Raw genomic sequence first — 18945 nt, 5'->3', positions numbered from 1 at the left:
ATAGTATGTTTTTGGTATGGCCTGTCATATTTTGTGGTATGTTATGGCTTGTGGATTGTCATTGTATAGCATAGTATGGTATGGCCTGTCATTGTATGGTATGATCTGTCTTTGTACAGTACGGTACAAACTGTTATTGTATGGTATGGTATGGCCTGTCATTGTATAATATGTCTCAGGCGAGACGTAAAAGGAAAAAGTCAATAAAATGTCTGAGGCACACCTGTCTCTGGATTACACAATACAGTGACTGTTCAGGCTTTTTACAGATATGCATCAAATTGGAAGAGATAGAAGCTTGCATTGACTTCAGATTATATTTACTGCTTGATGGATTTAATAGCAGCTCCAATACAGATAAGCTGTATTGAATTATTGGCCTCTATTTAGCAGTGTATCTATCAGAGCTTGACTGTCCATTTAAGAGGAGGTGAGCTGGAGCTAGGCGAGGGCTTTCCCCGGCTCAGAAGAGGGGGTAAACGAGTGGCAATTAGTTTGAATAACAGCAAGCTCTGTGTGGGATGAGGAGAGAACAAATCAAGCCAGGCTCCTTATAAATGTTAATACCACAACAAAAAACTTATGGTGGATGCCCAGTGTATTATTTTTAACAGCTCCGGTTTTTCATAGTTTTTAATACGTGGTCAACACCACATACTGTCACAAAACACTACCTTGTGGATGTTCTCACACTCCAACAAGCCAATTGTAGGTCATGCTGTGCTGCAAACACTCTTGCAGACAACTGCAACTTCTACAGACTAGCCACCCACCGCTTTCTAGAGGGAGTGCTTTACAGGCTGTGCAGAGCATGTGTATTTACAGCCACACGTGCCTTTGAAAGGAATATGCTACTTACCTTGTAGGCATCTGTTCATGGCATGTAGTGCTGTAGATTCACATGCGCCCTCCCTCCTTCCCGGATGCCTGTGGCCATTGCCATTACTATACCCTTGTATACATTTGTACATGTGTATTTATACACTGCATGGGCATCTTCTTTTTTTCTATACTTTCTGTCACTCCTTTTTCACTTGCCTGCGGGAAAACAATCTGACAAAGGAGCCGATGTGCAATATCAGAGAAGCAAAACAACTTGCACCACTATGGACCCAGCACTAGATGGCAGGAGTATGCAGAGCATGTGAATCTACAGCTCTACATGCCACAAACACATCCCTACAGGAGAAGTAGCATATTCCTTACCATACGTAAAGCCCCCCCTTGCTGCGCACGTTCTTTGACTGTGCACGGCGGAACACAGCAGCAAACCTCTCACAAGCAGCCAACCCCACACTGCTCACGGCCTATTGCCATGCACAGGGGGTTGAAAGCAGGGCCTGGACTGTGGCTAGGTCCATTAACTATCCCACCCAGAGCCAGCATCATTCCATGTTATTACTACCCAGAAGCGGCAGGCCAAATAGGTGGCGCTTGTAGGTGATTTGCCGCAACTTCATACTCTGCAGCAATTACAAAGGAGATCCATGGACTCTGCTCTCGGGCCAGGGGGCAACAGGAAATAACCCACTGTCTTGGACAGGAACTACAGAAGAAATTGCACTCTAATAATTCCAGGATGCATTAATCTCCATCAAGGATTTCAGATCATTTTTCAATGTTGTACAGAAAACACACCATTCATCAGCCTGGAAAATGGCAGGTCCCTGAGTCCTGTAATGGCTGCCAGCAACATTTTTCTCATGTTGCTGGCAGCCAGTTAAAGCCCTCACTCTCTGCTTGACCCTGAATCCCGCAGAAAAAAGGCTCCGTAGGCCAATCTGAGCACTATGTTTTTAAATTAGCACTTCCACAAGACTCTCTCTGGCTTCTTGCAGACCCATCTGTCCAGATGTACAGTAATTTATTTACCTACATTTCTCAAAAACTACTGAACAGTTGTACACCAAATCACAAATAGGATAACCTGTGGGTCAAGATCTAGCTTCCTGCCAAATTTGGTGTAATTCTGTTAAGCAGTTTTTGCTGTAGCTCTGCCTAAAGAAGTCTATGGAAAAAGCATGTGGATTTTGCATTTTTGAACCCCCCCCTTTTTCGCAGCCCCCACTTGATGGATCGCCCTGAAACTGTCCATGTACAAACTAGTCGCAAAGTATCACCTCCGAGATTTGTCAAATGTGGCTAGAGTCATTAGCAACACACAAAAATTATTTTCCTACAGAGCAGCTGACCTAACCACAGCTACCCTACCCTCCCTCTTTTTATAATTTTTTTGTTGTCCAACCTCTGACAAGGGACTACTTCTCTGAGTCATGTAAGGGCTGGCTGAAACATTTTTCCTCATGTTACAGGGAGCAAAATGGCCTGTGAGTTTAAAAATAAATAAAAAGGTTAGTTAAGGCATTGTGTCAAAATGCCAGCTTTGAAAAGGCTATTTCCCTTACCAGCTAGACTGTGCCTTTCCTGTACATGGACATTCTGCTCCTGTACAAAGGGGAACTTACAAGGAGGTGAAACTGTTCCGGCGGTGTCTGTGACAGTGTTCATTGTCGAAAGGAAGTGGATTTGAACACCACCCAGAGGCACAATTTACCATTTTGATTTAATTGAAGGATGGTGAAACAAATATTTTTCTTATTTTTCACTGCGGTGATGTACACATCTATTAAGAGTTGAGGGTGCTTATTAAGAGTTTTTAACTTAACAGGTAGGAATGTGTGCATCTAGAAATTAATGATACTACAGAGAATATTAATTCCTTGCTTTGTTTGGATGTTGCTTCAAATTACAAGTTTTGTTGCTTGAACTGAGAATATCTACGAAATTCAGAGTTTGTACAGGGATTTCTGCAGTTTTCCCCAATTTATTGTTCACTTCTTTTCCTGATGAAATATCCATGTATGAACCCAGGAGGTGCGGACACTTCAGCAACTCTTGTAACCCCCGACTCACACTGAAATTACAGTTTCCTCCTGAAGCAGGGTATCCTCCAACACATAAGGGATACCAAAATGTGTTGATCTATTTTCACAATAAGATTTATGTTACCAGCCACAAATAATTTACTTAATACCAAGTGTGTATGCTTATTTTGCTTGTAGCCCAAGAAGCTGCAATTTGGGAGTTAGAAGAACGACATTTGCAGGAGAAACACCAGCTGCTCAAACAACAACTTAAAGATCAATACTTAATGCAAAGGCACCAGCTCCTTAAAAGACATGAAAAGGTATGTGAAATACGGTGCTACAGTCGTCTTCCTTTTTGCCAACCTTGTGTGTATGGCAGTATGCACTAGTATTACCCTAACTGATTCAGAGCGATTCACTACTTCTGTAGAGTTTCATCTGAAGTGTCAACTTTGGTCAACTCAAGAAATGCAAATTTTTCTTCAGCCACCTCCTTGTTTTCTTGAGACTAATTTTTTGTAGCTAAAATACAATAAAGTATGCTCCCCAATTCAAGGTCTTACTAACACATATGTTCATGTCTAAGTGTAAGAGAAATGTCAAATTATATTCACCTTGTAAACACACACCTCCTATTACGCTTGTCTAATTGTATGTAGTTGTTTTCATTGTGATTTAATTATTCATTCCCTTAACCCGTTATTCATTTTGTTAAGGCTTTCATTTTAAAATAATCGACAGCATCGTGTCAGCAGTAGATGCAGTGAAATTCACAACTTTATTTTTGTGTAAGTCTTATTGGTATCCATTGTTCTTTCGATATCCCAATGGTTTGTAGGCACACTTCTTTTCTTTATTTAGTTTAAGCTGTACAGCATAAATAAGGTGCCCAAGGAGCTAGTTTGCACTGTGTCTGGTTGCTCTTGTAGTGGGCACAAAGGTACTTGTCCAAAATATTTTTGAATGTAAGAAAACCCCGAGCTGCATTGACTGTTATCCTCATTGTAATATAATTGAGGTACAAATTATTACACTGTTTATGGTGCATGAGAATTTGTCACACACTGTGAGATGCAGGCCTGTTGGAAAATAACCCACTGTCCAGGCTACTGAATTTAACAGACTTAATTTAGCCTTTCCAGATCCCCTATCTCAGGCTAGCTGAACAAGGCTATCTTTGAAGAAAATGTGTGCAGTGTAATAAGTAACACCCCTACGAAGCAAGAGTATCATTAAGAACTAAAGATCATAATGGTACACACCAGGGTTAGTTAAAAAGAGAGGTGTTTGCTAAACAGAATATTTCAAAAACAGTAACAATGGGATTAAGTGATCAAACATCGTAGAAAAAATTTAACTGATTAAAGGAATTGGAGATAACTGAAAATGGCTAAAAAGCGATAACTCTTTATTCAAGATGCTTAAACAAGACCGAAACAAGAAAAATCCAACATACATTAATAATTTTGAAAGCATTAACTCAAACATCCATTTCCTTGAAGTCAATAGCTCCGTCTGGGGTTATCACAGTGTCGTGAACAACAAATTCAACATTTCAACCAGCCGTGGCGTCACTGGCCAGCTACAGTGTTGGGAAGACCTGCAAACAGTACCTTGGAAATGTAGGGCGTTGTGATCCCCACAATGACATCTGGAGTGTGGTGTCGCTGGTGTCCGTTCCGGAGGTCGGTGCAGGGGTCATCGGGCCCTTGAAGTCACACACATTGCAGATCGAACTCCGGGCTGATGAGGAAGCCAGGATCGCTGGTGTGGATGACGTTGGGCCTGCGGTGCAAAACGGTACGATGCAACGTGTGGTGCCCACAGGTCACGGTGAAGGTAGCGGTTCGGTGACTGTGTCAGTGAGACCAGGGCCGCGGTGTGACGTACGGTGTTTCCAGGTAACTATGCAGGCAGCGGCAGCGTTGTTGTTGCTGAAACGCTGTTGTGAGTAGGTCCAAGGCGGCAGTGCAGAGCGCGGCAGGCTCCTTGTGGTGCCCACGGGTGGCGGTTCAGACAGGGGTGTCTGTTGACCATGGAGTTGATGGTGTTGGTGGACTGGAACTGTGGTGTTGGATGGGACGGTGCTTCGTGTAGCTCACAAGCGGTGTCCTCAGGCCACAGTGCAGGCAGCGGCGTTGGTGTCAACGTGGAGCAGCATCGTCAGTGATGCCAAGGCTGCGGTGTGAACAAGGCGTTGCGCAGTCTGGGGCCCACAGGTCACGGTGCAAGCAGCGGCTCCTTGACCGCATCAGGTGGCGGCGTCAGTGAGACCAGGGGTGCGGTGCGAAATAGGGCACATCTCCTTATGATGTTGTCAGGTCACAGTGCAGTCAGGTGGCTGTGTTGACGGCATCACAGTGATTTGTTGTCTGTTGCAGCACAAAACACACAGTTCCCAGTACTGTAGGCAGATGAAGCTGAAGTGTTTGCTATCCTGAGACTTCCAACAGGAGGCAAGCTCTACTCCAAACCCTTGGAAAAGACTCACAAGCAGGAGCAAGGCAGAAGCAGCAACTGCAGACCAACCCAGCAAAGCACACACAGCAAAGAGATCAGTACTCCTCCTCCAGCTCTCCTTGGCAAAGGTTCTTCTTGATCCAGAAGTGGTCTCAGAATCTGGGGTTTTGGGCCCACTACTTTTATCCAGTTCTGCCTTTGAAGTAGGCAAACTTCAAAGGAATAACTCTGCTGTTGACAAGATCCTGCCTTGCCCAGGCCTGGCCCCAGGCACACACCACGGTGTTGGAGACTACATTGTGTGAGGATAGGCACAGCCCTTTCAGGTGTAAGTTTTGGCTCCTCCCTCTCTACTCTAGCCCCGGCGACTCATCGGGATATGCAGGCTACACCCCAGCTCCCTTTGTGTCACTGTTTAGAGGGAATTCACAACAGTCCATCTGTCAGTCTGACCCAAGTGTGGAATACACAAGCAAGCCTCTGCCTCATGACTGAATGGTTTAATCAAGAAAAGGTCCACTTTCTAAAAGTGGCATTTTCAAGCAGACAATTTAAAGACCACCTTTATAAGACAATATGTTTTTAAATTGTGAGTTCAGAGACCCCAAACTCCAAATCTCAGTCTACTTCCAAAGGGAAACTGCACTTAAACGTTATTTAAAGTCAGCCCCCATGTTAACCTATGAGAGAGAGATAGGCCTTGCAACAGTGAAAACCAAATGTGGCAGTATTTCACTGTTAGGACATGTTAAACACATCAGTATATGTCCCACCTTTAACATTCACTGCACCCTGCCCATGGGGCTACCTAGGGCCTATCTTAGGGGTGCCTTACATGTAGTAAAAGGAACGGTTTGGGCCTGGCAAGTGTGTACACTTGCCAAGTCGAATTCGCAGTTTAAAACTGCACATACAGACACTGCAGTGGCAGGTCTGAGACATGTTCACAGAGCTACTCTATGTGGGTGGCACAATCTGTGCTGCAGGCCAATTATGAATAACTCAATCATCATACAATTTACAGAGGGAGCACTTGCAGAGACAATAAGCCAGCAAAAACAAATCTGAAAAAATAGGAGGAAGAAGGCAAAACGTTTTGGATTACCCTGTAAAAAGGGCCATTTCCAAAACCCACATACTTGTAAGAAGTGTGGTGTTTCCGCACAGCGATATGAACTGACTTGGGGACGTGGGTCAATGAACACCTGTTTCGTTTTGAAATGCCAAACATTGTAAGTGAAGAAATTCCCAATCTGATAGTCAACTAGCCGCACATTCCTTATCTTAGAAATCTCCCCAGGTGCCATACTGGATTTTGGAAAAAATCTTCAGCAGTACCTGTGCGCATCAGTAGAGAGTGTTGTCCGACTCCGTATTAACATCATCCTATGGACATGACATCGGCGGAGTCCATATAATCCCGCCTCTGATGCGCTGATGTCATTTTCTAATTTTCCTTGCAGCAACGCAGATCCGGAGAAGCAGTTACCTCTAGACATTTTTGGCCCTTCCCTTTTGGAGTTTTTGACCCTGGAACAGTGTTAATACCTCCTGGCTTTAAGCCATCTGTGTCCTGTGCTCGACAAATGTCAGTCACAGACCCCCATACTGTTTGTAGGGGGTGCTTAGGCACTGACACCGAAAATTGCGACACCTGACAACAGTTGAGGCCTAAGGCGTTATGGAAGCTGCTGAAGCTCCTGGTGGCGCGGGCGTCGCAGTCTTCACAGGACCCTCAGACATGTCAAAGTGCTTATTCTTCCACAGCTCATCCTGGTGACCGTTCTAGGAGTCGCTCACCTACGGATCCTTTGAAGTCTCCAGATCCTGCGACATCTCACAGTAAGCTTCACCTGTGATCGAAGTCGCATCCTCCTCTGGCTTCAATGCCCCAGTGCGGCTCCACTGTTCCTCTGAGGAAGAGTCTGCCTTGGAGTCAACGCTGTGTTTCCCACTTTATCCAACGCTGGGGCAACTCTGGTCCAGATGTGGGACTATTACTTGTCCTTGCATGCCGTTTATAGGCCTACCCCTCCTTTTGCTGGACGCTTTTGGTTGTCAGATTTTTGCTTCATCTAGTTCTGCCTTGGGTTCAGTCAATACTTTGTGTCCTTGCTCGCTTCATCCACGTTTTGGGGGACTCATTAGAGCACATTTTGTCTTCTCTGACTGATGAGGCTAGAAATGCTGTAACACCTTTGTATGGGATTGTCAGCAGTCTACCAAGCTTAGTATCAGATGTGGTATGGATACCACATATTTTGTTGGAAGGATTATGTCTTCTTCGGTAGCTCTGCGAAGAAGGGCGTGGTTGCGTTCCTCTTATTTCTGAGAAGCTGTGCAGGCATATTTACTTGGGACCTCCTTTTTTAGCATGCATGCCGACTAGGCTTTACGCCGCTGTAGAGATGCACATGGTGGAACTGAGACTTAAGGCCACTTCGTGGTACAGTCTTCCTCTGGCTTGGTTCCTTTGTTCAAGGGCAGTTGTATTTTTTTCCCCTGTTGAGTTTTTTTTTTCTTTTTTTTTTTTACCGCCTTTACAGTGGTGTGCTTCTTGTTTATAGTGTGACACCCGCTGTGGTGTTCGTTCTCCTCGCAGGTGTTATTCGTCTTATGTTCTAGCACTCAAGGTGGTGCTCCTGAATTGCAGGCGTTGTGTTTCTATTTACCACTATAGTGGACAGTTTTCCTTATTCTTCATACCCTGTTTGAGTCCAGCTCCTCTAAAAAAGGGGGGTTCTGTTGTACTTTGCTGACAGGTGGGTTGTCTGAGTGATTGTGCTCTCTATGGGGTTCTTCCTTGTGTTGGAGTCATTTTCAGTCCCTACTGTTCGGAGCAATTGGTGTGGGCTTTTGGCCATTCTTATGAGTACGTGTTCCCTACTGGGAGCTTGCTAAGTGCTTCTTATGGAAGTAGTTTACTTCCTTGTGTCAATAAGGATTCTACTGCTGTTTTTTTTTTTTTACAGATGTCCTTTCCCATTGGTGCAGTGGGAGATGGCTTTCTGCCTATTTTTAATGGTCTGCTTCCATTGGTGATGTAGGTACCTCTTCTATTCCAAGTGCCCCTCTTCTGTCTATTATATGTGACAAGTAGGGAGCATAATCTGTCTTTCTTATGAGGGCACTAGTTTCAAAACCTTTGATTTGTTTTCACATGTTCTATTGTCTGGCCTTGTGCCACATACATCTTTCTTTTTCTTCATGGTCATCTTCGTCGTCCTTCTGATTTTGTGTGTGTGTGTTAGATGGCATGTGTGGCAATTGTCTGCCTGTTGTCAGTGTGTTTGACTGTGTTCACTGGGATCCTGCTAACCAGGACCCCAGTGGTTATGCTCTCTCCTGTAAATGTTGGTATCTGTACTCTTTCTTCCGACATTTGGCATACTGGTACCCCCATGTAAGTCCCTAGTATATGGTACATAGGAGCCTAGGGCATTGGGGTACCAGGGGATCCCTAGGGTCTGCAGCATGTATTATACCACCCGTAGGGAGTCCATGCAAAGTGTTCTGCAGGTGGGAGAGCAACCTCACTGACCTAGTCAGTGAACTGTTCTGCCTCAGTGTAGCTCCTCCAGTAAGTGCAGCCCGTGTCTGTTGAACTCTGACCTCGGTCAGAAGTTCGAGGCCCTCCTCCACCCACAGGCTCCTGCCTGTGTCTCATCCCTGGTGTCTAGTGGAAGAGTTTTGCTGTTCTTCTAGGTTGCCCTCCGGCCCTCAGCCTCTTTTTCTCTGTCTTCTCCTTTTCGTGCTTTTCTGCTTGCTGCATTGTGCTCTTGCGCTTTCTGTGCTTTTTCTATCGTATTCCTCTCTTCATATGCTTTTTACTCTCATGTTCCTATTTTTCTCGCATTCTTTCTCATTTCTCTTTCACTCTTTTTCCCAACTTTCACTCTTCCCTCTCCCTGCAGCTGCTGCCCCCCACAGCCCCACCCCCTTTTTCGCACCGTTTTTCCCACTCCCGCCTCCCAGCTGTCCTCTCCTCCCCCTCTCCCTACTTAATGGTGGCCGCTGGCGCGCCAAAGGCAAGCCCATCCGCGCCCATGACCAGGACCCCCACCCGCCTCCTCTACATGCCAGCAGCACTCCACGCACTCAATCCAGAAGGCAACAACAACTGCAAGCCCTCATCACCGGCAACACAGACGGACCCTTCGGCTGCCTCCGCTGCTGCCAATCGTTCACCACCACCAAGACCTTTGACCCGGCACAACCCACCTGCAACAACACACCCACACCGAAAATCCTGAAATAAATCCTCCTCAACATCCGCTTCCTCCACAAACACGGTACGGAAATATGGGACCTCCTTGACCGCACCATCCCAGATGTCGCATTCCTCGCCGAAACCTGGAGACCAACACCACTTCTGGCCCAGACATTTCCATTCCACAAGGATACAAGATCACCTGGAAAGACCACCCCAGCCACCTGGGGGGGAGGGGGTGAAATCACCATCGTCCACAAGTCTAACTCCGAAGACCCCACAACCCTGATATGCAGACTTCACGAGGCTAGCATCTGAGACAAGGCCCTCGACTGGATCTGATCTTTCCTCCTTAATGAGTAACACCTCCCCCACCAGACCCCACACTTACCACCTGCGGAGTTCCCAAGGGATCCTATCTCAGCCCAATGCTGTTTAACATCTACATTGCCCCTCTAGCCGCTGTCATCAGAAACTATGGGCTCAACATCGTCTCCTACGCTGATGACACCCAACTCATCCTCTCCCTATCCAATGAACCCAACACAGCCAGACAAAATTTCCGCGAAGGCATGGGAGCAGTCGCCAACTGGATGAAAAGCAGCTGCCTACAACTCAACGCAGGCAAAACTGAAGTACTCATTATGGGCCCTCAACTAGACGCATGGAACAACTCCTGGTGGCCCCCCACCCTCGGAGGCCTGCCCGCAACCTCTGAATAATCCTTGACTCCAAACTCAGCGTGGACCGCCAAATCAACTCAGTCGCACCCACCTGCTTCTGCACCCTTCGCCTCCTATGCAAGACGTTCAAACGGATCTCCCTCGAACACAGAAAGACCATCACACACGCCCTCATTATCAGCAGACTGGACTACGGCAATGTGCTCTACACTGGAATCAACAAGAAACTCACAGCAAACTACAGAACATCCAGAACGCCACCGCCAGACTGGTCCTTGACCTAACTCAACACTGTCACATCTCCCAGCACCTGCGCACACTCCACTGGCTGCCCATAGAGAAAAGAATCACCTTCAAGATCCTCACCGACGCACACAGAGCCCTCCACGACAGTGGACAAGGCTACCTGAATAGGCAACTCAATTTCCACGTACCCCACAGGACCCTATTCTCAGCTCAGCTCTCTCTCGCCGAAGTACCCCGCATCAGAAAAACAGGAACAGGGGGGCACTTATTCTCCTACCTCGCCACCACAGCCTGGAACGCCCTACGCCCCACCTCAGACAGACTACACCTCTCATCAACTTCACAAAAGAGCTGAAGACATGGCTGTTCAAAGAACCACCACAGAGATAGACGCACCGCCCCCCCCACCCCAACGCCAACCACCCCCACCATCAGGGCCTTGAGACCCTCACAAGTGAGTAGTTGCGCTTAACAAACACTGATTGATTGAGGGGATCCCTATGAGCTGCAGCATGTATTATACCACCCGTAGGGAGCCCATCCAAAGTGTTCTGCCAGTGTAGCCAGCGTGCAATAGCAGAGGTGCCCCCAAGAACTCCAGCTCCATTTTCCTGGACTTTGTGAGTGCATGGATGACATTTTATGCATGTACTGGACATAGGTCACTACCTATGTCCAGCTCCATAATGGTAACTCCAAACCTAGGCATGTTTGGTATCAAACATGTCGGATTCATACCCTAATACTGTTGCAAGTATTGGAAGTATGATTCCATGCAGTCTGGGGGCTCCTTAGAGGACCCCCAGCATTGCTACCACCAGTCTTACAGGGTTGGCCGGGCAGCCCAAGCTGCTGCCAATTTCTGCCCTCCTGCTGCTCGATCAGCAAGGCAGAACAAAGGATTTCCTTTGGGAGAGGGAGGTAACAACCTCTCCCTTTGGAAATAGGTGTGACTGGCTTGGGAGGGGTAGCCTCCCCAAGCCACTGGTATGGTTTGAAGGGCACATTTGGTGCCCTCTGTGCATAAACCATTCCACACCAATTCAGGGACCCCCAGTCCCTGATCTGGTGCAAAACTGGACAATGTCCATCACCATCCCAGGGGTGGTGCCCAGAGCTCCTCCAGAGAGTCCCTGGGTTCTGCCATCCTGAACCCAAGGTTGGAAAGGACCTCTGGGAGCATCTGAGTGGCCAGGCAGGTGACGTCAGAGCTACTCTCCTGATAGGTGCTTACCTGGCTGGGTGGCCTATCCCCTTTTCAGAGCTATGTAGGGTCTCTCTCTTGGGTGGGTCCTGAGATTTAGCTCGCAAGATTCCATCAGGATTCCGCTGCAACCCTCACTTCGACTTCTGGCCTCCGGAACTGCGACTGGACCCTCCAGTACCCGACAATCTGCCTCCAACAAGAAGAACTCTTCTTCTACATTGTTTCCAGGGCTACTGCCAGCAACTGCAACATTTCCACCTGCTGGGCATCCACTGAGGGTGGCGTGTCTTCAGTCTGCACTAGAAGAAAGAAGGAATCTCCCTTTGAGTGAAGGAGTCAATCATCTGCATCTGCAGGCACCTGCTGCAATGATGACCGTCTGCGTTGATCTCCCCTCATCTCAAGCTGCGTAGATCCTGCATCATAGGTGGTGGTCCGGAATAGTCCTCTCTGCCAGCTGTCCAACTTTGGTGGAGGTAAGCCCTTGCCTTCCCTGGCAGGACCGTACTCCTGTGCATCGCATCTCTTGCAGCTGCCAAGACTTGTTTGCATCTCCTCCAAGCAATCCTCAGGCGACGTGTAGCTCCAGTCCCCAGCACTCCTTTCTGCGATGCACAGCCCTCTGTGTGGTTCTCCTGCGGCGTGGATCCCTTTCTGTAGTGTTGCGTAGGTTCCTTCTGCGACTTGTGTCCCCGTTCTGTGGGACTCCTGTGGGTGCTGCCTCCGCTTCTGTGGGCGCTCTGTGTCACTAAGGGTCCCCTCTGATTCCCCCTCTGGGGTTGAGTTCTCCTTTGCCTTGCTGGTCCCAGGCAGCACCACTTTTTCACTAACTGCGAATTTTCCTTTGCCAAGGCTTGTTGGTGGAAGTCCTGCACCAACACCCATCTGCAATCTTCACTCAAGCGTGGGACATCTTCTGCATCCATCAGGAACTCTTCTCTGACTCCAGGACTGCAGTGCTGACCTTATCTTCCTCACAGTCGACCAACTCCTGCAAGTACAGCTGGGTGGGTAGTTGCTCCTACTCCTCCTGGACTCCATAGTAACTTTTGGACTTGGTCCCCACTCTCCACAGGTTTTCTCTCCAGTAATCCACCGCTGGTTTCTTGCAGTCTTGTCTGGATGTCTTCTTTTCTTCTTTTTCTTCCTTTTGGGTGATTTGGGGGAAATTCCAGTGATTTGCTCCTGCTTTCCTGGTCAATTTGGGGGGGTTGGGGAGGTACTGTGTTACTTACCTTTGTTGTTTTCTAGTACTCCCAGCTCCCCTCTACACATTCCACTTACCTAGGTGGGGGTCCTGTGTTTGTATTCCATTTCTTTAGTATATGGTTTGGGCTTCCCTCAGGGTCACTATTGCTTATTGGTATTTGCACTGTTTTCTAACCTTTTCTATGCCTATTGTATATAGTATTACTTACTTCCTATTGGAGGGTTGCCCTTCTAGTACTTTGTTGTATTGTGTGACCAAAACTAAAGTACCTTTATTTTTGTACAACTGAGTGTTTTCTTTCATATGGGTAAGTGATGTGTGACTACAGTGGATTTGCATGAGCTTTGCATGTCTCCTAGATAAGCCTTGGCTGCTCATCCACAGCTACCTCTAGAGAGCCTGATTTTTAGAGGAGGCCTTTTCATTCCAAAACTCTGACTCCGACATTGAGTCCGACATCGAGAGCCAGGAATTGCCGTCAGCGCAGACCATGAGTACAAGGGTCCCTGACCCACAACCAAAACTGTGGAAACCACATCTAAAGAGGTCACTGGTCCGCCACTGCCTTCCGGCCATGGTTGGATCCAAGAAACTGTTTCGGATGCCCTGCCTTTCCTTTCGGCACTGAAAAACTTTGGCATCGACCTCTGGGTCTATAAGCACCACCTCAGCATTGAGCTGGCCAGCTGAACACCCTGCTTCGGTGCCGACCACTTCAGTACCAACCAGTAAACTACCCTCCGCTGTTTTGGTGCCAACACCACCGCCCGACCAATAAATTTAGAGCCAAAAAAAAAAAAAAAACGTTTCCACTACTGCGGATTCTGGACAGTTTTCTACCACCCCTTCACTGGAGGAACCAATTTTAAAAGCCATGGACGCCCATCAATGCCGGCTTCAGAGGGAACAGGTCATATTCTAGCATCACCTCCGTCTCTATAAAAAGGAAATTTACTTCATGAGGCGCCTGACACCTCTTTGCCTCCAAAGAAGGCTAGCGGACATAAAGCACCACCTTTTCCATAGCCTTCTCCTCAATCCACTCCACCTCCACCTCCTTCTCCACCACTAAAGTTTCCCCCACATGGGACACAGGATTTAGGAGACATGCTAGATGACAAGGATTCCTGGGACACAGATGATCCGGATCCTATTACACCTAATGATCCAGATCCATCACCACCTGAAGCGTCTACCTCATACGGGCAAGTCATAGCTAGGGCAGTTGCATTTCATAATGTAACAATGCACACAGATCCTATTGAGGATGACTTTCTGTTTGGCACCCTTGTCACAACACTTGAAAAAGTCAGTTCCTGCCAATGCTCCCAGGCATGCTTAGGCATGTGGATGAGATCTTCAAGAAGCCAGTATGAGCACGCATTATCACTCCCCAAGTTGATAAAAAAAATATAATGCTGCACTCACTGATCCTTTGTTTATAAAACTGCAAATATCTCCAAATTCCATTGTCCTGTCAACTGCACGCAAAAGAGCCAATAGTCAATCTACAGAGGAGACATTCCCCTCCAACCCCGATAAAGCTAAAGGTTAGATGTGGCAGGCAAAAGGGCCGCACAGGAGGCAGCCAGCCACTGGTGCATTGCGGGCTTTACTGGCACACTTTGGCAGGTTGCACTAGGATGCCATGGAATAGATCCTTCAGTAGCTCCCTCAGCAGCATAAAAAAGGGGTTCTGAAATTGTAGCAGAAAGGCAAACCATCACAAACAATTACATCATGTGCTCATTAGATGCTGCTGATGCAGCTGCACGCAGCATTAATACTAGCGTCATTATTAGACGCCATGCTCGGCTTAGATGCTCCGGATTTAAACCGGACGTTCAGCAGTCAGTCTTACACATGCCCTTTGTTAAGGAGCACCTTTTCAGCACACAAGTCGACATAACTTTAGAAAAACTAAAAAAAGATAGTGAAACCACTAAAGCAATGGGAGCCCTCCAAGCCGCAACACAATGTTGCAGTTTTCGATGTCCAGGCTTCGCAAGAGGGTTTAGGTCATCCTTTACGGACCAGTCTGCCATACAAGCCGAGACTACCTCTCAGTCCTACACAAAGGGATTTTATTGAGGTTCAGACAGAGGGAACAATACTAGAGGCAGAGGAAGGACATCCAATTCTAGAGGCTCCATCTCAACTGCCAAACGATGACTGCCTCCACCTTCTACCGCTACACACCACTCCTGCAGAGGGAAGACTTCAACATTTTTACCTACAATGGGCAGACACCACCACGAGCAGAGGTTTATTTCCATTATCTGAAATAATTACTGTTTGGAGCTCATTTCCACTCCACCAAACATACCCCCTCACACTCAAAACACTTTCACAAGAACATCTCACGCTTCTCAAAGAGGAAGCACAGTCTCTTATCCTCAATGGAGCCATAGAGCAAGTCCTGTTAAAACATCAAGGTTCTGGAGTATACTTTCTTATAATATGAGTATAACGTAGTTTACTCTCCATTAACATAGCAAACATAGGAATGGAAATCTTAAATTCAAATATACAACATACAATATATTTCAATTTAGATATTTATTATAGCTAATTAAACATTCAGTTTGCACATAATATAATCAACATAGAATCAACCAAAAAAATTATAATACAACCCCCTACCCTAAATGAAACATACATATATGAAAACATAAATAACATACCAGTAAATACGCAAAAATAAACAAATAACACAGAACCAACAAAATCACAAAATAATATACATACAAATTTACAACCGCCTAATACATGAGAGGATATTTAAACCGCACAATAAAGTTACTGCTTTGATGCTACAATTATGCGTTGTAGTTTGGATTGTATAAATTTCAACATAATAACAGCCATTTCTAGGTTATAATTTCCTGATTCAAATTCTCGTGTTACAGGCCTGATGGTAGCCAATCCTGGTCAGGGCTTCAAATTTGCCAATTTCAAACACTTCATGCCAATGTTCAAGACATGCCAATTTACAAGCCGACGCGCGTTTCGGTGAGTGAAGAAAAATATAAATACACCTTCATCAGGACTTTATGATTCAGTATAATTGGCATACGTACATCTTGTAATCTGCCTATCAAAGAAACATCAAAATTATTCATTACAATTCTTTGCAAAGGGGGAAGGCTCGAATCATGTCAGATTTGCAACCAGACCAACTCAAGTGACTTAATTAAGAAAAAACACCGATAAAGTGCCCAAGATCAAAATCTATAAAACCAATGCTTAATAAAGGTAAATAAATCTAAAGATCCAAGGAAAGCACCATTAGTGTCCAGCAAAATACTAGATAAAGTGCAGAAATAGAATCACCTATAGCCTAAAAGTGTTGGATTACCACCGAGAGAATCTAGTCAAGAATAGTAAAAGACTAGTTTGTTTATATTAAAATAAGATAAAATACCTTAGATATGAAAGAACTTAGATATCCCTTACAGGCTGGATTAAACACTCTCCAACTTCAAATTTGTAGTCCAAAATGAAGGACTAACACATGGATATAGCTAAATGAAGCTATGCTTTCTCACTCTAAAAGCAAACATAATGAAATCATTAGCTTGCACAGGGCAGAAAAGTCCACAGGATAGAAAAGAAAAAATCTGCTCATATGTACAATCGCTAACTACAGACTTACCTACAAATTCACATGGTTTAAAAAACGTAATCCACAGGGGAAACCCACAAGGATACCAAACTGGTAGGGAACAACTTGCTAACTGCAAGGGAACAGGGGGGAGTCATGAGCCAGATAGAAATGACACAATCCAGACGGTATAAAATAATTCAATCCACAAAGGTTCAGCAAAGCTAGCCTACCAGTATCAGCAGGATCCAGGACATATGACCAGCACGATGATCTCTCGAGGAGCAATAACCCGTACTTCCCCAGCTGCCTCCTATTTAAACCAAATCACCACAGGTGATGCGATGAACATAGAAACAGGCCAGTAGGGGCCATCTAAGGAAATGGTCAAACATGCGCCATCTTAGAACCGTCAAAACAGCATGAAATATGCCAAAATCTACAGAGAATAAGAGGTACAATCAAACTGTAGAGTCATAGCCATATAGTAGTGGCAAAAGGAAATAACCAAAAATAAAAAATATAAAAAATAATGGCCAATTCTAAATCAAACCAAAGAGTAGATATCACTTACCAGCACGCCCAAAACAGTGGGCGCCATCTTGGAACGTCAAAGTACAGGGTACTCAATGTCCCAAGGGTAGGCACAAAATGGGTTAGTAAAATACAGTACGTATCGTGTATATAATACAAATCGATAACATAAGGTTTTATAAGAAAGAACCGAAAACAGTTTTATCGTATAAAGTGAAGAATTCACTTCAAAGTAAGATAAAGGGCCACTACAGGAGAGCACAAAGCAACCCTGTGGTAGGCACCTGGAAAATTATTGACCCCTCAGGCAATCCTGTACATAAGTACTCAGATGGCATTGCTCCAAGGGAGATCTTCGTTCAGGCCATTCTCGTATGTGTTTAAAGAAAAAATCCAAAACACTTCTTTCTTTTTCCTTTGTTTTTCAGGGTCCACATCGTTTCTTGTCAGTACTTTCTCAAGAATAATCCACCTGATATCTACCTCCTTGTGGTTTAAAGATAACTAATGAGCAACTAGGGGGGCATTGATCTTTTGTGTCCTAATCGCAGATTTATGTTCCGATAGCCTAGTTCTAAATTCCCTGGAGGTCTCACCTATATATCCCAGGTTGCAGGGGCAAATAATCAAGTAAATTACATTTTTAGATCTACAATTAGTCATGTCCATAAATGGGATAGTCTTGTCATTGAATGTAAACTCTTTTGCAACAATGGCTGAGTCACAGGCGTGGCATTGGCCACATTTGTAATTGCCCGTAACTGGATTAGATCCTGTTAGTGACTTTTGGCCAAAAGTAGATACAAAATTGGTAGCTGATTTCACCAAATGGTTCCGTAGGTTTTTGTTCCTCCTGAAAGCGAACAATGGTTTTTCAAGTTTATCCGCTTCAGTATTGGAATTCAAAATGTGCCATTCTTTGTTAATAATACCCCTGATTTGATTATTCAGGGTAGAATGGTGAATCACACAGGCTAGCCGGTCACTGGTCTTGCATCGTTGTTTTGAAAACAGGGCCTCACGGTTGTAAAACTTGGCTCTTTTTAAGGAATCTTTGATGGTTCTAATCGGATAACCTATCTGCTCAAATTTGCACGTAAGATCTGCGGCATGTTTCAAAAAGTCTGCCATGCTGGTGCAATTTCTCCTGAGTCTCAGGAATTGTGAAAAAGGAATAGACTGCTTCTGGTTACGGGGATGGAAACTATCAAAGTGAAGCAGCGTGTTCCTAGCCGTGGGTTTAGTGTATAGGGTCATAAGCAAGTGCCCTTGATAGTGTTTGATATACACATCCAGGAATTCAACCAAATGATGGTCGTATTTAATCGTAAATCTGAGGTTGCTGTCACACAGATTGAGCCAACTGTAAAATTCTAGTAGTTGGTCTTCACTGCCTTTCCAAATGAAGAAAACATCATCAATAAATCTACTCCAGGCCTGCACATTCTCATAGAAAGGGGCCATTTAGTTGTAAATGAACTTGTCCTCGAATGCTCCCACATATGGGTTCGCCACACTAGGTGCACAGGCAGCACCCATACTGACTCCTTTGATTTGATGATACATTTTGCCATTAAAATCAAAGTAGTAATTAAATAGTACAGTTTCCAAACATTTCAGAATGAAACTCAATGCTGGATCATCTCCCCGTCTGTTTAGATATAGTGCTACAACATCAATGGCTTCTTGCTGGGGTATATTCGTATATAAAGACTCAAGGTCCATGGTCACCAGATATTCCCCATCAGGTCTACATTGCAGGCCCTCAATCTTAGAAATGAAGGGGCCTGTGTCTCTGATGTAAGATGGTAAAAGGGCTACCATCGGTTTCAGAAAGGTATCAACGTACTTTGACAATGGCTCAATGGCCGAGCCTATGGTGGATACAATCGGACGCATAGGTGGATTACTGGCGTCCTTGTGA

General features: G+C 45.5%; 1 pseudogene; it reads left to right on the top strand.

Moving 5' to 3' along the window:
* Positions 1–18945, top strand: part of LOC138301708 (STE20-like serine/threonine-protein kinase) — a 207081-nt pseudogene that overhangs the window by 112808 nt on the left and 75328 nt on the right.

Source organism: Pleurodeles waltl, chromosome 6 (genome assembly GCF_031143425.1).
Source record: "Pleurodeles waltl isolate 20211129_DDA chromosome 6, aPleWal1.hap1.20221129, whole genome shotgun sequence".
Classification (NCBI taxonomy): domain Eukaryota; kingdom Metazoa; phylum Chordata; class Amphibia; order Caudata; family Salamandridae; genus Pleurodeles; species Pleurodeles waltl.
This window is presented reverse-complemented; position numbering and strand designations above follow the sequence as displayed.